The 19,374-nt window shown below is 37.0% G+C and overlaps 1 long non-coding RNA gene across 3 annotated transcripts in view; it reads left to right on the top strand.

Annotated features, from left to right (window-relative positions):
* Window positions 1-102: 102 nt before the first annotated feature.
* Window positions 103-19,374, top strand: part of LOC107179958 — a 61,585-nt gene continuing 42,313 nt past the window's right edge. For all 3 annotated transcript variants that reach the window (XR_006208812.1, XR_006208808.1, XR_006208809.1), the window contains exons 1-2: window positions 103-282; window positions 723-835. This is a non-coding gene — a long non-coding RNA (uncharacterized LOC107179958). The remainder of the gene's footprint in view (window positions 283-722; window positions 836-19,374) is intronic.

Here is a 19,374-nt window from a genome sequence, read left to right as displayed (position 1 = left end):
CGCTGCGCCCTCGCGAGACGCCGCAATGTGGCGCGAGGGCTAAGTGCCCAATGATTGGCCGTGGGGCGGGGCTCCAGGAGGAAAGAGGGCGAAGGGGTTTGGGGTCGCCGCCTTGTTTGTGCGTCGTGCGACCGGTGCTACCTCCCGGAAGGCTTTTTTCCCGTCCGGTTGTGTATTCACCTCTCTCTTTCCCAGGGTCGGGAGCATGTGGTCTGCTCTGAGCCACGGGTGTAACTCAGAGGACTTGAGACCTCGAGTTCTTTAGTCTCCAGCTGAGGAAGAGTAAGGCGTTTCCTTCAAAGACTATTTGTAGCGTACTTAGGAAGCTTCAGGCTCTGTCCTAAATGCCTGGGAATCAAGTGTGAATGAGGACAGTGTTCCTGCCTTATGTTCTGGTTGGGCGAGAAAGGTACTAAACAGACAACATGGACACTGTAGGTCCAGACAGTGTGTTAAGTAGGGAAACAAAAGAAGGTAATGTGGTAGAGCAGCACTGTCCCATGGAAATACAGTGCGGACCACGAATTCATTTTAAATGTTCAAATTGCCACAAATAAATAAATTAATTAATTAATTAAATAAAATAAAAAAATAAAAAGGAACAAATTAAACTAGTTTGCATTGTAACTCAATATGTAATCAATATAAAATCATTAGTGATGAGTGATATATATTAGTGATATATTTTGCTTAAAAGTCTGGTGTATATTTTATACTTGCAGCGCATTTCAGTTGAGACTAGTCACATTTCCAGTGCTGAGAAGCAGGCCTTGGCCAGTGTGGCTGCAGGTGCCTGAGGAGTGCAGAGTGGCATAAGTCGCAGCGGAAGAGACAGGTAGGACCAAATCATATAAGGCTTTGTACTTGCGGTAGGAGTTGGGATTTTAGGCTGAAATTCTAGAGTTGATTAATTATTACCACAGAAGTGAAGCAGAGGTTGCTAAGTGGCTTTTTGCTTGATAACCATAACTCACTGAAGGGATAGAGACTGCAGTAAAACCTGCGGTGTGATAGCAAGGGGGTTTCCTTGCTCCTATAAGTCCTAGCGGAGACTTATCCAGAGACCACGTGCCAGCACCTTTCCTTGTTTCTTTGAATCTTCTGAAAAAGAGAGAGGGAGAGAAAAGGAGAAAAAGAAAATTCAAGCTCACAGCCCAGTGGTCATTACATAAGTACTAGCCTGAATGGTAACATCAACTCAGACAATGGGGACATACAGAAGGAGTAATGTGTAATGATCACAAGAAAGGAAATAACTGAGACCTTCATTAGGAAGTCACTAACATCTGGGGGAGGGAAAGGTTGGGGAAGGAGGATACCTCTATAATTTCAAGACGTTGAAGGGAACAGTGTAGTGTTCATAACAAATCTCAAGCTTGCCTTCTTGCTAGGGGAAGTCAAGGAGAGAGGAGCTTCCCTTGAGCTGGAGCAGCCCCCGGACCTAGGTTTACATCCAGCTCTGACATTTGTTCTCTCAAGTAAATGACCACCTCTTGGAGCCCCAAGGTTCCTCATTTACAGGATAATAACTATACCCATGAACCACATGTTAGTTTAAAGAATTAAGAAAGGCTTGTGGAATCATCTAGCACTGCGTAATACATCATAACACCCAACAAATGACTCTTAGGAGCTTAGCTCTTCCTCTCATTTATCACCACCTCAGGTATGGAATCTTCTTGGGTTGAGTTCTTAAGGAAAGGACAAATATGCTTATGTTTGTCTTTTAATGGCTTGATATTTTTGCTCCTGCCTTCCTCTTTCCTATTGTCCCCTTTATATCTCTTTCCCAAACTCTGGATGGTTTCAAGAGTAGAAAGAGGGGAGGCATTTGTTCCAATTACCGGATTAGTGTTGTCAGGAAATCAGTTCTAAATTCTTCATCTTCCTGTCTGCTTCAACCTCACACAGCCTGATAAAGAAAATCCAATAATTAAGCCAAGGCCAGCAGCAAGGACACAAGAAAAATATAGAGGATGTTTTCTACCTAGTTTTCCCACCACCCTTGTTTGCTGGGGCTGAGGCTTTATTATAAGGATGCACAAGCTACAGGTAACGATAGTGCAAACATGGAAGAAGCTGGGTTTCCTTGTGGGGTAGGCAGAATCATGGTCCACCAAATGTTCCACATCCTCCTCTCCTGAACCTGTGAATATGTGATTAATGTTAGGGACCATGAGATGAGATAAAAATCAAAGAAGAAGGCAGAGGAATTAGAGATGTGGCCGAAGAGAAGGCAGGAGAGGGACTCAACCTTCCATTGCTAGCTTTGAAACTGGAGGAAGATCTTTGAAGTCAAAGAATACAGTTTCAGCTCTAGAAGCTGGTAATGGCCCTCAGGTGACAGCAAGGACCAGGGACTTCATTTCTACAACTGCAGGAAACTGACTTCTGTCAACAACCTGAATGAGCATGGAAACAGGTTCCTTCCTGGAGTCTCCAGAAAAGAGCACGACCCTGCTGATTCCTTGATTTTAGCCAGTGAGGCTCATGCCAGATTTCTGTCGACAGAGGTGTGATAATAAATTTGTGTTGTTTTAAGCTGCTAAATTTGTGTTAGTATGTTATGGCAGCAAAACAAACCAACCAAACAAACTCCCTGTAAGGGGCAGAGAGTGAAAAGTGAGCTGTTTTTCTTATCCCCCTCCTTGTCCCACTCCAATTTTTTCATCAGGAGCATAAGTACAGTTTTGCAGATGAACTATGCACATTTCATTCTAACCGTATGAGGTTGATGTTTGTTTATGGTGGGTGCTATAGATCCAAATTAATATCCAACAGATATTAAATAATTTGAATACTTTTTATAATTTAAAGTCATTTGTATATTTCTTTGGGTTTTCTTCTAAAAAATCACATCATCTGCAAAAGCTTTATCTCTTTCTCATTATTTTTTTTTGAAGTTTATTTTGAGAGAGAAAAAGAGTACATGAGCATGTGCACAAGTTGGGGAGGGCTAGAGAAAGAGGGAGAGAGAGAATCCCAAGCAGGCTCCACACTCAGCATGGAGCCTGATGTGGGGCTTGAACTCACGAACCTTGAAATGAGGACCTGAGGTGAAATCATGAGTCACATGCTCAACTGACTGAGCCACCTAGTGCTCCTATTTTTATTTTAAATGGTAAAATTATAATGGGTGGCTTGTTAACCCAAATCAATTTCCTAAAATATAACTAAAACATGGCAAGCAAACCTCCATTAAATAGCAAAGTATAGCATTAGGATGTAAATATTCATAACTTTGCTTCCTGAATCACTAAACAATATAGTTGTTAATAAATAGTTGCTTTGTCAGCAGTAACAGCCTCTCTTTCATTGTTACTACTTTTCTGCTTTTTTTTCTTCCTTCTCTATTAAGTTCTTTAATGCTTTGTCAACATTTTTGGTTCTTATTCTATAAAACCATGGGGAAAAGGGCAATATGAAATACGAGAGACACTGTGGGAATGTGACAGAGAATGATTCACAATAAGGATGATATTTTAATGCTTCTTTTATCACCAGTAGCATTTGTGATCCCCTTCTTTGATATTCAGTATGCTTTTGATTTGCTGACATGGTGTGGACATCTTACCAACGTTTGTAATGTAACTCAAGGCATTTCCTATACCTTTGTTGTTGTTGGTGGTGGTGGTGGTAAAAATGTATTGAGTTTTGGGGTGCTAAATAAAGCATTTCCTACATAAATATCAGTTGACATGTTAGTTTGAGAAATATATACGTTGTAGGTGTTGGAGAATTAAATACAGGAGGGAATTTACTGGGAAAACATCCATCAGGGAAATGTTTTGTGGAATATGCCTGTAATGGCTTTATAAATTTACTTGGAGAAATTTTCCTCTTCTCCAAAAAATTTAATATAATGTCAGGATTAACTTTTTAAAGTGTTTATTTATTTATATTTTGGGGGGGGGAGAGAGAGAGAAAGAGAGAGAGAAAGCACACACTCTAGCAGGGGAGGGGCAGAGAGAAGGAGAGTGAATCCCAAACAGGTTCCACGCTGTCAGTGCAGAGGCAGATATGGGGCTTAATCTCATGAACCTGGACATCATGACCTGAGCTGAAATTAAGAGTCAGATGTTCAACTGACTGAGCCACCCAGATATACCCAGAATTAATTTTTTTTAATTTTAAAAATAAAAAAAAAATCTGATTCTGTGCCGGAATCAGATGCTTAATGACTGAGCCACCCAGGTGCCTTAAACATAAGCCACAGACTTTTAAGACTATCTGGGCCTAGTATTTTCTTTATGGGAAAAATTTTAACTACTGATTGAATTTCTTTAATGGTTATAGGACCATTCAGGTTTTTTCTTCTTTAGTCATGTTTGGAATGACTTCCAAACATCTTTCCTAGGAAAATGTCTCTTTTCAAGTTTGTTAGCAGGAAGTTGTTCATTGTTCTGAGTTTTTTCCCTCACACCAACCGATTCTTTGATTGTTTGACACCAACTGGGTGTCTAATTCACTTAAACTCTGATACTAATTCCCTTGAGTTAGCGTCAGACCCTACAGGTTAAGAGCTTACTCCTGCAAGACTGCCCTCATTTCATTTGCCAGCTGCAATGGGATGGTCAGGCTACTCACACTTTTGCCCAACCAAAAATTTGGGGGTTAACATGACCCTTCCCCCACCTCAGGTTTGGTAATTCACTACAAGGACTCACATACTCAGGAAAACACTTTGCTTACTATTACCAGTGTATTATAGAGGCTACAACTCAGAAACAGCCAAATGGAAGAGATGCATAAGGCAAAGTATAGTGTGAGGAGGAGCATGAGCTTCTATGCCTTCCCTGGCTATGCCACGTTCCCAGCACTTGGATGTATTAACCAACCAAGAATCTCCCTGTCTAGTAGGAGTTTTTATGGAGGTTCCATTACACAGGAATGATTGGTTAAATCACTGGCTGTTGGTGATTGAACAAAATCTCTAACCCCTCACACTTTTCCCAAGATGGGGGTTAGATGGGTAGAGCTGAAAATTCCATCTCTGTAGTCACATGGTTGATTCCTCTGGCAAGAAGTTCCACTCCTGAAGCTACCAAGGGAGACTACCAAGAGTCACCTTAATGATATAAACATAACTGGAAGGGGCCTGTCCTGAATAATAAAAGATACTTCTGTCATTCAGAAAATCCAAAGGTTTTAGGAGCTCTGTGCCAAGAACCAGGGACAAAGACCAAAAATAGATTTATCATACCTTATTATATTATCTGATTATCTTTTTATTTTACTTTTAACTAATTTTATTGAGATATAATTGATATATGACATTGTATTAGTTTCAAGTATACAACATAGTGATTTGACATGTGTGTATGTTGTAAAATGATCACCACAGTAAGTTTAGTGAACATCTATCACCACATAGTTGCAATTTTTTCTTGTTCACTTTTATGATTTACTCTCTTAGCAACTTTTACATGTACGGTACAGTATTGTTAACTATTGTCACCATGCTGTACATCCCATCCTCAGGACTTTTTTATCTTAGAACTGGAAGTTTGTACCTTTTGACTACCTTCACCCAATTTGCCTACTCCCTTCACCCCCATCCATGCCCTTCCTCTGGCAACTACCAATCTGTTCTCTGTATCTATAAATTCAGTTCTTTTTGAATATTCCACATATAAGTGAGAACATACAGAATTTGTAGTTCTCTGACTTATTTTACTTAGTGTAATATCCTTAAGGTCTATCCACCCATATTATTGCAAGTAGCAGAATTTCCTACTTTTTTAATGGCTGATCACACACACACACATATGGATAAAGCAAACACATATGTTGTTTTAGATATAAAATTTGCTTTATCTATTTCTTCATGGATGGGCAATTAGGTTTTTTCCATGTCTTGGCTATTGCAAATATTCAAGATGATAATTTCGTTTTCTTTGGATAAATACCCCAAAGAGAAATTGCTGGGTCGTATGGTAATTCTATTTTTAATTTTTTGAGGAAACTCAGTATTGTTTTCCATAGTGCCTGCACCAATTACATTCCCACCAACAGTGCACAAGGGGTCTCTGTTCTCCACATCCTTACAAACACTTGTTATTTCTTGTCTTTTTGATAATATCCATTTTAACAGGTGTGAAGTGGCATCTCATTGTGGTTTTGACATTACATTTCTTTGATTATTAGTAACATTACATTTTGACATTACATTTCTTTGATTATTAGTGATGTTGAACATTTTTTCGTGTCTTTTGACCATCTGTATGTCTTTGGAAAATGTCTGTTCAAATCTTCTGCCCATTTTTAAATTGGATTGTTTTTTTGCTATTGAGTTGTAGGAGTTCCTTGTATAGTTTGGATATTAGCCCCTTATCAGATTTGCACACATTTTCTCCTATTCTGTAGGTTGCCTTTACATTTTGTTGTTTTCTTTGCTCTACAGAAGCTTTTTAGTTTGAGGTAATTCTTACGTGTTTATTTTTGCTTTTGTTGCTTTTGCTTTTGTTATCAAATCAAAAAAAATCATTGCCAAGATTGATGTCAAGGAGCCTACTGTCCGTCTGTGTTTTCTCTTAGGAGCTTTATGGTTTCAGGTGTTATGTTCAAGTCCTTCATTCATTATGAGTTGATTTTTGTATGTGGTATAAGATAGTAGTCCAGTTTCATTCTTTTGCATGTTGTTTTCCAGTTTTCCCGTCACTGTTTGTTGAAGACTGTCCTTTCCCCATTGTATAGTTTTGGTTCCTCTGCCATATATTAATTGGCCTTACATGGGTTTATTTCTGGGCTCTCTGTTCTGTTCTATTGATCTATATGTCTGTTTTTATGCTAATATTGTACTATTTTGATTACTATAGCTTTGTAATAGAGTTTAGAGACAGGAAGTGTGATGCTTCCAGATTGTTTTTTCTCAAGATTGCTTTGGCTATTTGGAATCTTCTGTGGTTTCATACAAATTTTAGGGTCATTTGTTCTATTTCTATGAAAACTACCTTTGGAGGTTTTTTTTTTTTTTCATGCTTATTTATTTTGAGAGAGAGTGTGTGGGTATGAGCACAGGGGAAGAGAGGAGAAAGAGAATCCCAAGCAGACTCAGTGCTATCAGCACAGAGCCTGACAGGGGGATCAATCCCATGAACCGCGAGGTAATGACCTGAGCTGAAATCAAGAGTTGGACACTTAACTGACTAAGCCACCCAGGCACTCTGCCACTGGAGTTTTGATAGGGATTGCATTGAATCTGTAGATCACTTTGGGTGTTAGGGACCTTTTAGCAATGTTAATTCTTCTAATCCATGAGCACTGAATATCTTTCCATTTATTTATGTCTTCTTCAATTTCCTTTATCAGTGGCATATAGTTTTCATTGTATAGGTCTTTTACCTCATTGATTAAATTTATTCCTAGGTATTTTATTTTTTTTGATGCAGTTGTAAATGTGATTGTTTTCTTAATTTCTCTTTCTGCCCTTTTTGTGTATAGAAACACAACTGATTTTTGTATAATGATTTTGTATCCTGCAGCTTTACTGAATTCATTTAAGTTTTTTGATGGTCTTTAGGTTTTTCTGTATATAATATGTCATCTGGAATTAGAGACAGTTTTACTTCTTCTGTTCTCATTTGGATGCTTGTTTTTCCCTTTTTCTTGCCTAATAAATCTAGCTTGACTTCCACTATTTGGATGAATAAAAGTGGCAAGAGTGGGTGTCATAGTCCTTTTCCAAGAGAAAAGTCTTCAGTTTTTCACTGTTGAGTATGATGTTAGCTATGGGCTTGTCATATGTGGCATATATGGCATAAGGCATCACTGTGTTGAGATATGTTCCCTCTATAGCCACTTTGAGAGTTTTATCATGAATGGATGCTAAATTCTGTCAAATGCTTTTTCTGCATCTTTTGAGATGATCATATGATTTTTATCCTTCACTTTATTAATGTGGTATATCATATTGATTGATTTGCAGATATTGAGCCATCCTCACATCCCTAAAATAAATCCCACCCGATCATGGTGTATGATCCTTTTAATGTACTGTTGAATTCAGTTTGCTAATTTTTTTTTTTTTAAGGATTTTTACATGTATGTTCATCAGGGATATTAGCTGGTAATTTTCTTTCTTATAGTGTCCTTATCTGGTTTTGGTACCAAGGAAATCTGGCCTCATAAAATGAGTTTGGGAGAGCTCCTTTATTTTCTGTTTTTTGGAAGAGTCTAAGAAGGATTTATATTAATTCTTCATTTTAAAAAAAATTTTATTTTGAGAGACAGAGAACATGTGAGCAGGGGAGGGGTAGAGAGAGGGAGAGAGATTGAATCCCAAGCAGGCTTGATAATGTCTGTGAAGAGCCTAAACCATGAAATCATGACCTAAGCCAAAACCAAGAGTTGGATGCTTAACTGACTGAGCCACCCAGGTGCCCTTAATTCTTCTTTAAATGTTTGGTAGAATTCACCAGTAAAGCCATCTGACCCTGAACTTTTGTTTGTTAAGAGGTTTTTGTTTACTAATTCAATCTCTTTGTTATTGGTCTGTTCAGATTTTATTTCTTCATGATTCAGTCTTGGTAGGTAGTATGTTCCTAGGAATTTATTCATTTCTTCTAGGTTGTCCAATTTGCTAGCGTATAATTGTTCATAGTAGTCTTGTATGATCCTTTGTATTTCTGTTTAGTAGTTATGCCACCATTTCCTCTTTAATTTCTAATTTTATTTGCATCTTCTCTCTTTTTTTCTTAGTGAATCTAGCTAAAGATTTACCTACTTTATTTATATTTTCAGAGAATTAACATTTAGTTCCATTGATCTTTTCTATTGTCTTTTTAATCTCCATTTCACTTATTTTGGCTATGATCTTTATGACCTTCCTTCTGGTAAGTTTGGGCTTCATTTGTTCTTTTTTAGTTCCTTAAGGTATAAAGTTAGATTGTTTGTTTGAGATCTTTTTCATTTTTTACTATAGACACTTATTGCTGTGAACTTCACTCTAACAATTGTTTTCTGCTGAATCCCTTCAGTCTTGGTTGTTATATTTCCTTTTTCATTTGTCTGAAGATATTTTTTATTTATCTTTTAGTTTCTTCTTTGATCATTGTTATTCAGTAACATGTTTAATTTCTACGTATTTGTGAATTCTCCAGTTTTCTTCTTATAATTGATTTCTAGTTTTATACCATGGGAATTGGAAAAGATGCTTGATATGATTTTAGTCTTCTAAATTTATTAAAACTTGTTTTGTGGCCTGACATATGATTGATCTATTCTGGAGAATTAGAATGTTCCACATTTGCTCAAGATGAATATTCTACTGCTTTTTGATGGAATGGTTCTGTAAATGTCTATTAAATCCCTCTGGTACAATGTGTAGTTTAAGTCCAATGTTTCCTTATTGATTTTCTGTCTGGATTATCTACCCATTGATGAAAATGAGGTGTTGAAGTCCCCTACTATTACTGTATTGCTGTCTATTACCCCCTTTAGTTCTGTAAGTATTTGTTTTGTATATCTTGGTTCTCCTATGTTGGGTCCATAAATATTTACAATTGCCATATCCTCTTCTTGGATTCACCATTTTATCATCATGTAACGACCTTCTTTGTCTCTTATTAGTCTTTGTCTTAAAGTTTGTTTTGTCTAATATAAGTATAGCTACCCATGCTTTCTTTTCTTCCCCAGGTTGGGGAATATCTTTTTCTATTCCTTCACTTTCAGTCTATGTGTGTCCTTAAAGCTGAAGTAAGTCTTTTGTAGGCAGCATATAGTTGGGTCTTATTTTATTTTATTTTATTCCATTCCATTCCATTTTTAAGTAATCTCTACACACAACATGGGGCTTGAACTTACAACCCTGAGATCAAGAATTGCATGCTCTACCAACTGAGACAGCCAGGTGCCCCAGGTCTTATATTTTTTTACTACATTGAACTACTCTTGTTCTTTTGACTAGAGAATTTAGTCCAGTAATGTTTAAAGTAAATATTGATACGTATGGACTTATTGCCAGTTTGTTAATTGTTTTCTCACTGTTTTGTAATTCTTTTGTTCTTGTTTTCTTCCTTTGTGATTTGATACTTTTCTATAATGATATATTTAGATTCCTTTCTGTGTATCTTTTGTGTGTTTACTGTAGGCTTTTGCTTTGTGGTTACCATGAAGCTTACATCAAACATTCTAGAGTTATAATAGTCTATTTTAAGCTGATAACAATTAAATTTAAATGCATTCAAAAGCTTTACATTTTTATTTCCCCTCTCATGTTTTATATTTTTAATGTCATAATTTGTCTTTTTACATGTGTATCCATTAGCAAATTATTGTAGTTACAGTTACATTTACTACTTTTGTCTTTTAACTTCATGCTAGATTTATAAATGATTAACCCACCACCATTACATTAGGTTATTCTGAACTTAACTATGTTTTTACCTTTTCTTGTGAGATTTATACTTTCAGATATTTTCCTGTTGTTAATTAGAGCCCTTTCATGTCAGCTTAAAGAAATCACCTTAACATTTCTTATAAGGCCAGTGGGGTGGTGCTGGACTTCTTAAGCTCTTGCTTGTCTAGATAACTTTTTATCTCTCCTTCAGTTCTGAAGGACAACTTTGCCAGGTAGAGTATTCTTGATTGGCAGTTTTTTCTTTAAGCACTTTGAATATATTGTGCCACTCCTTGCTGGCCTGCAAAGTTTCTGCTGATAGTCTAATGGGGGTTCCCTTGTATATAACAAATTGTTTTTCTCTTGGTGCTTCTAAAATTCTCTTCTTACTTTCTACTTTTGATACTTAAATTATGCATCCTGGTGTAGGTCTTCTTGGGTTTATTTTATTGGAACTCTCTAGGATTCCTGGTTCTGAATGTCTTTTTTCTTCCCCAGGTTAGGGAGGTTTTCAGTCATTGTTTCTTCAAGTAAGTTTTCCACCTCTTTCTCCTCCTTCTGGATCCCCTATCATGCAAATATTGGCCTGCTTGATAGTGTCCCAACAGTCCCTTAAGCTATCTTTTTTTCTTTTTTCTTTTGCTCTTCTGATTGGATGAATTCCACTATTCTATCTTTGAGTAACTGATCCTTTTTCCACTGCAACCAGTCTGCTATTGAACCCCTCTATTGAATTTTTCAGCTTAGATTTTGTATTTCTTAGCTCTGTGGTTTCTGTATGGTACTTTGTTATATTTTCTATCCCTTTGTTAAAATTCTTACTTTATTCATGCATTGTTCTCCTGGCCTCAGTGAGTATCTTTATGACCATTATTTGAACTCTTTGTTAGGTTGATCACTTATTTTTGTTTCATTAAGTCTTATTCTGATGTTTTGTTCTTTCATTTGGAACATATTCCTCTATTTCTTCATTTTTCCTCTCAGTGATGATTTCTATGCCTTAGATAAAATAGCCACATTTCCTAGTCTTGATGGACTTGTTCTCATGTGGAAGAAGAACCATATCACTCAACCTTGCCCTAGCTATTGGTTGTCTCTTAAGTCTTTGTGATTGCCTAAGCAGTCTTTTTTGTTCTTGGTGGCTTCCAGTATTGAAAGTGTGTCAAGATCTGTCAGTGTCCCAAAGGGGAGGATCTCAGTCAACACCTAGATTCAGGCTCATTGGAAGCTTAACTTCCAGGCAGCAGCTTTTAAAATATCAAATATGCCTCTTTCAGGGGAAGACTGGGAGATGGGCATTTCTGTCTGTGGCCTCAGCACTGTGTCCTGAGGGGATAAGTGGCCAAGAACTATTTCTCTGTTTGTTACAGTTTTGTGGGAGGGACCTGAAAATGTAAGCCACACTGGCCACTAGAGCCAGGTGATGAAAGGGCATCTTTTGGATGGCAGCCACAAAAACTGGGTCCCCAGATGTATACACAAGCTCCTTTCCTGGAAATATTGGCAATCTGGCATGAGGCAGCAAGAGAGCACAAAGGTGGTACCTACCAGCTCCCTGGTCTCTGGAGGGTATTGTAGTCAGCCCTTTGTTGTGCACTAAATTAGAGGCCCACTGTGCAGGCTATAGGTATTAAGATGTGTAGATAGACCTCTTTCACAGAAAGCCTGGCCATGTTTAAGCTGGACCCTAAGGAGTTTGCTGTGGTAAGTCCTTGTAAGCACTTTAAGAACTGTCTCTTAGTTTTCTATAGCCTTGTTGGTCTCATGGATGCAAGCCCCATTAACTTTCAAAATCTGGCGTTTTGGTCACCCATTTCTTAGGTGGAAGTGCAAGGCTTGAAGTTGGAAGTTCCCTCCGGGTTGTGTGTTGCTGTGCCAGAGGTGGGGTTTATGGTGAGATTGTTTATTAGCCTCTTCTGCTGGGTTTTATGTGAGTCTTTTCTCATTTACCCAATGTGTGGGAGCCACTCAGATAGTTTCTGGCTTTTTTTCAGAGATACTTGGTCTGTATGTATCTGTAGATTTGGTGTGTCCATAGGAGGAGGTGAGGTCAAGAGCCTCTTATATGAGAATATTACTCAGTGATTAAAAAGAATAAAATATTGCCATTTGCAACAACATGGATGGAACTAGAGTGTGTTGTGCTAAGTGAAATAAATTAGTCAGAGAAAGACAAATATCATAATACTTCACTCATGTGGTATTTAAGATATGAAACAGATAAACATAAAGGAAGGGAAGCAAAAGTAATAAAAACAGGGAGGGAGACAAACCATAAGAGACTCTTTGATACAGAGAACAAACAAGGTTGCTGGAGGGGTTTTGGGTTGGGGGACGGGCCCAATGGGCAAGGGGCATTAAGGAGGACACCTGTTGGGATGAGCACTGGATGTTATATGTAAGTAATGAATCACTAAATTCTATTCCTGAAATCATTATTACACTATATGTTAACTAACTTGGATATAAATTAAAAAAAAAAAAAGCCTCTTCTATTGCCATCTTGAACCAGATCCAAACGTTGAGTTGCTAATATCAATTATTAGAAATTTTTCTAGGATTTTTCTTTGGTTCTTTCTCAAAGATGTAGGTTATTTGTGGTATCTTTTGTTCCTTTGTTATGTACCCTCTTTTATTTCTTGAAATATATTAAACGTACTCATCTGATATCCTATAGGTAAAAAATTTGTATAGTCTAACTCTGTTTCAACTCACTGTCCCTTGTCTATTTTCTCCTAGGTTTTTTTTTTTTTTTTTTTTTTTTTTAAGTTGTGGTATCCATTTGGGTCTGTTCCTCTCGAAAGGGTTATGTTTGGTATTGCTGGATACTTGGGACACTGCGAACCCATGAACACTCTCAGACTATCCTATCCACTGCACATAAGATAGGATGTACCCTATTCTATATGAGCAGAGACTGGTGTTAGTAATTTTCAAGGGAAACTTTTCCCCTCATTTTATCCTTCTTCATAATACTTAGGCTTATTGTCTCTGCTGGTTGTCTCTATAGTGTTATTCCCCCTCTCCTCACCTAATTCACTTACCAAGGATGTTGCCTTTCACGGGACACAACCTTACACACGGGTCATACATGGAAAGTTCTGTTTCCCACTTCACTCAGGCCTCATGTCTTATCTCCTGACTCCCATATGGCTCTAGGAAGCCTAAACTCTAAGCCACCTGGAGAGAGGTCCCAAGCAAATGCCAGCTCCAGAACTTGCTTTGTATTCAAGTTGTCTTTTATTTATGGCCTCTGAGGACTTCCCCTATTTTTTAACCAACTCAACCATTAATTTAGAATGATATTTAAAAATATTTTATCCAGCACTTTTAATTATTCTGAATTAGGGGGTTTTCCTGCATATCTCTCCTGCCATATTTGCAGGCACAAAACACCTTTTGAGTTTCTTCATCAATTTGCTCCTTGAAAAATCATCCAGCTTAAGAACATCAGAAAGGCTTATCACTAAGGCTGCTTATTCTACTAATAACCTATGTGTAAAGGTAATAATTCTTCCCAAAATAATTTATAATTTAGAGAAATTCTCACCAAGTCTCTTTCTTAAAGTAACTTGGTCAAATTCTTTGGGAACCTAACAAAATTATTCTCAAGTTCATTTGGAATAAGAAATTGATGAGAATAGCCATATCAGTTTAGAAAAAGAATAGTAATGGTAGAGGACTAACTCCTTCTATAATATTAAATGTTAAACATACTCTATTTTTTAGAAATTTTTTAATGTTTGTTTTTGAGAGAGAGAGAGGTAGATACAGAGCATGAGCAGGGGAGGGGCAGAGAGAGAGGGAGACACAGAATCCGAAGCAGGCTCCAGGCTCAGAGTTGCCAGCACAGAGCCTAACACGGGGCTTAAACCCACGAACTGCCAAGATTATGACTTGAGCCCAAGTCAGGGCATAACTGACTGAGCCACCCAGGCACCCCAAATATTCAACATATTCTAATTCTATTCTAATATTAATATTAAGACATATTTTAAACTTTATAAGATAATTAAATCTGTATGGTAATGGCACAAGTACTCATCTATCACTGGAATGGAAGATATAACTCATAACAATTCTGAGTATATGTTAAGTCTTGATATGTCTTAAAGCAAACTTCCCAAATCAGCAGAGAAAGGTGGGTTTAACCCACACATGTTGCTGGCAAGAGTGACTTGTCATGTTGAAAAAAAAAAGTTTTACTTGATGTAAAGCAAAATAAGGCCTATGTAGTTTACAGAATTAAATGGGAAAAAGTGTTAAAAGAGCTATGTAAAAATACTTGCTTGATTATAGACAGTACTGAATAAACTTGAAAATCAATGGCTTGGAAGGTGGCAAGAAACTGGTTACAATGAATGATGAGGTAGTAGAGCGATTTATCTTACTTTTTGATCATGAGAAAGTATTACCTTTCAAAATAATAAATAAAATTTATTTTAAAAACAAAACCATTGGAGGGAGTAAGAAAATAATTGATAATCTTAATTTGGCAAAATTTAAAATTTCTTTGTCTTTAATAATTAAAGAGAAATTCCATGTATCATATTGGCCAAATTCTTATAATAAATATAATCATAACAAATACAATCCTTAATCATTAAATCATTCATGTTAATCCATGTGAATGCTGAGAACCTAGTAGAATCAAAGGCAAAAAGAGAGATTTTACAAAAGAGAAACGTGAATTCTAAAACATACCAAGAAGTGTCAAAACCTTAAGGAATTCGGTGAAAAATATTTTTGTAACCCTACTGATTTGTAATAATACTATTTGACCCCTAAATTTACAATTTACAATTTGTTTTTTGGATATTTATGTTGACTTTTTTTTTCTAAAAACTAGGCCTGTTTGTGTTTATAGAGGCCTTGTTTCTTTAATTTTGTACTTATTTTGGGAAAGCGATTGGGCTTAAATGTTTTTCTTAACAGATTTTTCACTGTGAATGTACTAATCATTATGCTTAATGTGTTCGTATATAAATGGTGTGTTTGAATAAGATGTCGTTTGTCTCTAACCTGGTTAACAAAGATTTCTGTAAAATTTTCTCTGCACCATTTTATAGAAAGTACTGACTTGTCAATGATGGTGATGCTGCAAACTGAATGGTAAATGAATGCTAATTTAAAAAATTCCTTTATGGGTCTGTTTTAGTATAAGCAGGATACCACCAGGTGGCAGTACAAGCAAAGGACAAAATCTTCACTGTAATTTATAGTTACACTTTAACTGGAATGAAATGAATAATTGAATATCCATATTTGAGTAGAATCACCCCATCTTCCTAGGTGTTTTTAAACCTTGTTTTATACTATTTTTTTAGAGGTTAGGTTTTGTTTTTTGTTTTGTTTTGTTTTGTTTTGTTTTTGTTTTTAATCTGGTCAAGTTGTACAGGAAAGACCTGTTTTAATATGTTACTTTGAGTAACCCAAAAGAACATCTTATGGCTTCCAGTCCAGACGAGACTGACACATCTTTAAGTGGTAAGATTGCCTATGCCACAGAACTGTATGTCCTAAGCCAGTCAGGAGAGTAAAGCCAGTGCTTTAGTCAGGAGCCAGCCTGCCAGAAAATATACATGGCAATTGGGGTTGAATTATTCATAGATGCTTCTTTTGTGGGTTAGACAGCTCAATCTGTCTAAGTATTTTTTTAAGTCAGGTATGACTTGATTGCAGTGCTTAGTCACATATCTGGAAATAAATAGTTGCTAGATAAAAATATGATTTTTTATTTTTGTAACTAAATATATATATGGCATGTGTTTCATGTCCATATATTTCCAAGGGTATTTTTAGAGACATCTGTTTCCATATCAGTAACTTTGCTCTTTCATGGTGCTAGAGTCTTTCTTTGGGGAGCAGATAGAAGCGTTGGAGGATGTTCTGTAAGACAGGCGCTCCTCAGGTACATGGAATAGCTCAAACAGCTCAAAACCCAAAGCCTGGCTTTCTAATGAGTGGCTTTAGTTATATTAGTGTTAATATTTGTTTTAGCCACTGAAAGAGAATTTCCAGCTGCTCCATTAGAGATATGAAGTCTCTCAGCTGAGTAAATTAAATCCTTTGTACTGAGGCAACTTGAAAGTGAGCATCCATGGATGTGGGGGGATCTGTGAGAAACCATAGAGAGCCCAAAAAGGCCTAAAAGACAGAAGTTTGAGGATTCTTATCCTTCAAACGTTCAAAAGGAGAAGAAGTGATTTCAGTGAATTATAATAACAAATGTCATATCAATTCTGTAAGATAAAATAAATGATTGGTGAAACGGCATCATTTATTCACGAGAAGCCAGACTAGGTTTAACACCCATCACAGCAAACTTTCCTTTTTAAACAAAGTGTCCAGACCTCCAGAGCTGGGAAGGGTGGAAAACCTAGAAATCTGATTTGAGCAACACACTTGACAGTGTGGTGTTGACAGAAAGGTGTTGTCTCTCAACACACCTTTGGCTGAAGTGCGGTATAAGTGTCATTATGTATATTGATAATTGATTAACTACCAAGGTGGTGCTGTTTAATAGATTGATGTCAAGTGGAGGGATGTTTCTAGGGATGTCCTTGGCCTTTATTCTTTAATACTTTTTATTAGTGATTTGGATGAAGATGTTGAAAGCATTCTTACAAAATTTGAGATGATATGAAGTTAAAGAGAATAAATTAAGTGGTCAAATAGAGTTCTAAAATCTTAGGCTAGTTGAACTTGGTGAGTGCTAGAAGAGTGATTTTAAGGAGAATATATATAAAAAAAAAATAAGAGGATCTATGTAAAGGCCACTACTTGAGTCCTAAAATCAACAGCATATATACAGGGTAAGTCATATCTTAGCTGTAGCACATCTAGAAAAGACTTAAGGGAGTGTAGTTGGCAGTGAATATAGTATAAATAAGCTGTGTACCATGACTGTCAGTAAATACTAATTTAGGTTTTATTTAAAAAAATGTGGCATGGCAAAGGAGAGAGGAGATGTTCTTCAGCCTTCTACTGGCTGGACCACCCTCTCTTCGATTTTGGGTGCTGTACCTCAAGTGGAGCATTGCTAGGCTAGGGACTGTTCAGGAAGGAGACAAGCAAGATGATAAGAGCTGCAAACACTGTTATGAAGGGCATGGCTGAAGAAACTGAGTATTAGAAAATACTACATCAGAAGATGGAGTAACACTGGCTTCACATATTTGGAAGTCTGCATGTGAAAGAGGGATTAAACTTGTTCTGTGTTCAAATTAAAATCGAGGGGGTGGAGACCTTAGACAGTTTTGCATTTCATGTAATGACCCTCTGATGGTTGCAAGCAACCCCAGATAGGTACAGACTATTTCAAAAGATGGTGACTTCTCCATTATTAGAGTATTCAAGCATGGAAATGTCTTAGCAACTGATAGATAGTTGAATGAATTTAAAAGGCTCTTCCAATTCTGTGTTTATGGTTATTTTCTTAACCCATTATTAAGCTAAAAAAAAATCCTTAAGAAAAGGCATATTTGAGGGATGCCTGGGTGGCTCAGTCAATTAAGTGTCCCACTCTTGATTTCAGCTCAGGTTATGATCTCACGGTTCATGAGATTGAGCCCCCATTGGGGTCTGTGCCAAAAGCACAGAGCCTGCTTGGATTCTCTCTCTCCCTCTCTCTCTGCCTCTCCCTTGCCCACATGCCTGCTCTCGCTCTCTCTGTCTCTCAAAACAAATAAACATTTTAAAAAGAGAAAAGGTACCTTTGAACATTTCTCAATATTAATTTATCTCGTTAATTCTAATATATGTTTTTTTTTTCTTCTCCATGTCTTTAGTTAGCAGAGGCAGTATCAGATTTAAAATGTGACCTTTATTCCTGTTGTCTCAAAGATATGGTCAAAGCCCCAATGCCAAGATAAACATAATAGGTACCAAGTGCTTCCAAATTCTAAATCGATTACCTAAATGGGTCATGTCAAATGATTGGGTAACCAGTTCTGCCTGTATTTAGCCCATTGCTTACCTCTGAGGTTAGAGTTGAAGAGTTGGTGATGAGGGCTATTTGAGAGACTCATTAGTGTGCCGTAAGATACCCATCTCCCCATGGGGAACTTCTGGGAGAGCTTGACATGTATGCCTTGGAATTTGGGAGACTCAAGGACAGTGATACTCACTAAGAGAGACTGGCTGAAGTTACACATACCTGGCAGTAGCTCAAAAGAGAGAGAGAGCTTTGGTAGAAACAATCTTCTCCACCATGAAAGGGGTGTAGCAAAGGTGTGTGTTTCCCCTAGACCAGAAGTGGGGTTATTTTTAAGGGCAAGAAAGGTAGAGTAACCTAACCCCACAGGCCTGCATCTTAGGAAGATAGCTCAGGGGAGCCAATTTAAATTCAATAAGATGTTGGAATTTTGATAGTAAACAAGAGACTTTTACCATACGTAAGATTATTCTTGCAACTTAAAGGGATAGGGAGAGCTATTAGACCTTCCATTCAAGGGTTTAGAAAAGGAGTCCAGAAAGCAGGTTTGAAGAGACAGTGTAGAAAAGAATAAAGCTGCCTTCTGCTTGCATCCTGTGCAGACCAACCTAATAAATAGATAGTGGGAATGCCAGAGCCGTGGATTCTAGTTGTGGGCTTTCACCAAATAGCAGTGTTCATAGGTTCAAGTCACCCCACCTCTTTGGGTCCCAAGTTTCTTCACTTGTAGATGATCTCCTGCTTTGTTTTAGCTATGTAGTTCTTTTTCAATTTCACTTCACAATCAAGATATACAATATATGTCTTCTATACGTATAAAAAATTTAGTATTTATAAATATTTATACCCAGAACTTCTTTCAGAAAAAAAATTTCATTAGCTGATCTCCATTTTCTTTCAGCATACTGATTGTGTTTTGTGCCTAGATATAGTGTTAAGGTTATCTTCTGCATTTCTCTAGTAGTTTTCCTCTGCTAAACTTTATATAGATAAGCTTTAGTAAGATATGGCATTTTGAGCACATATATTTTAAGAGTTTTACCCATATTAATTCTGCTGATTCAGTCTACATGTGGTTTTTACATTTTATAGCTGGAAA

The sequence above is a fragment of the Panthera tigris genome, chromosome A1 (genome assembly GCF_018350195.1).
Source record: "Panthera tigris isolate Pti1 chromosome A1, P.tigris_Pti1_mat1.1, whole genome shotgun sequence".
Lineage (NCBI taxonomy): Eukaryota > Metazoa > Chordata > Mammalia > Carnivora > Felidae > Panthera > Panthera tigris.
This window is presented reverse-complemented; position numbering and strand designations above follow the sequence as displayed.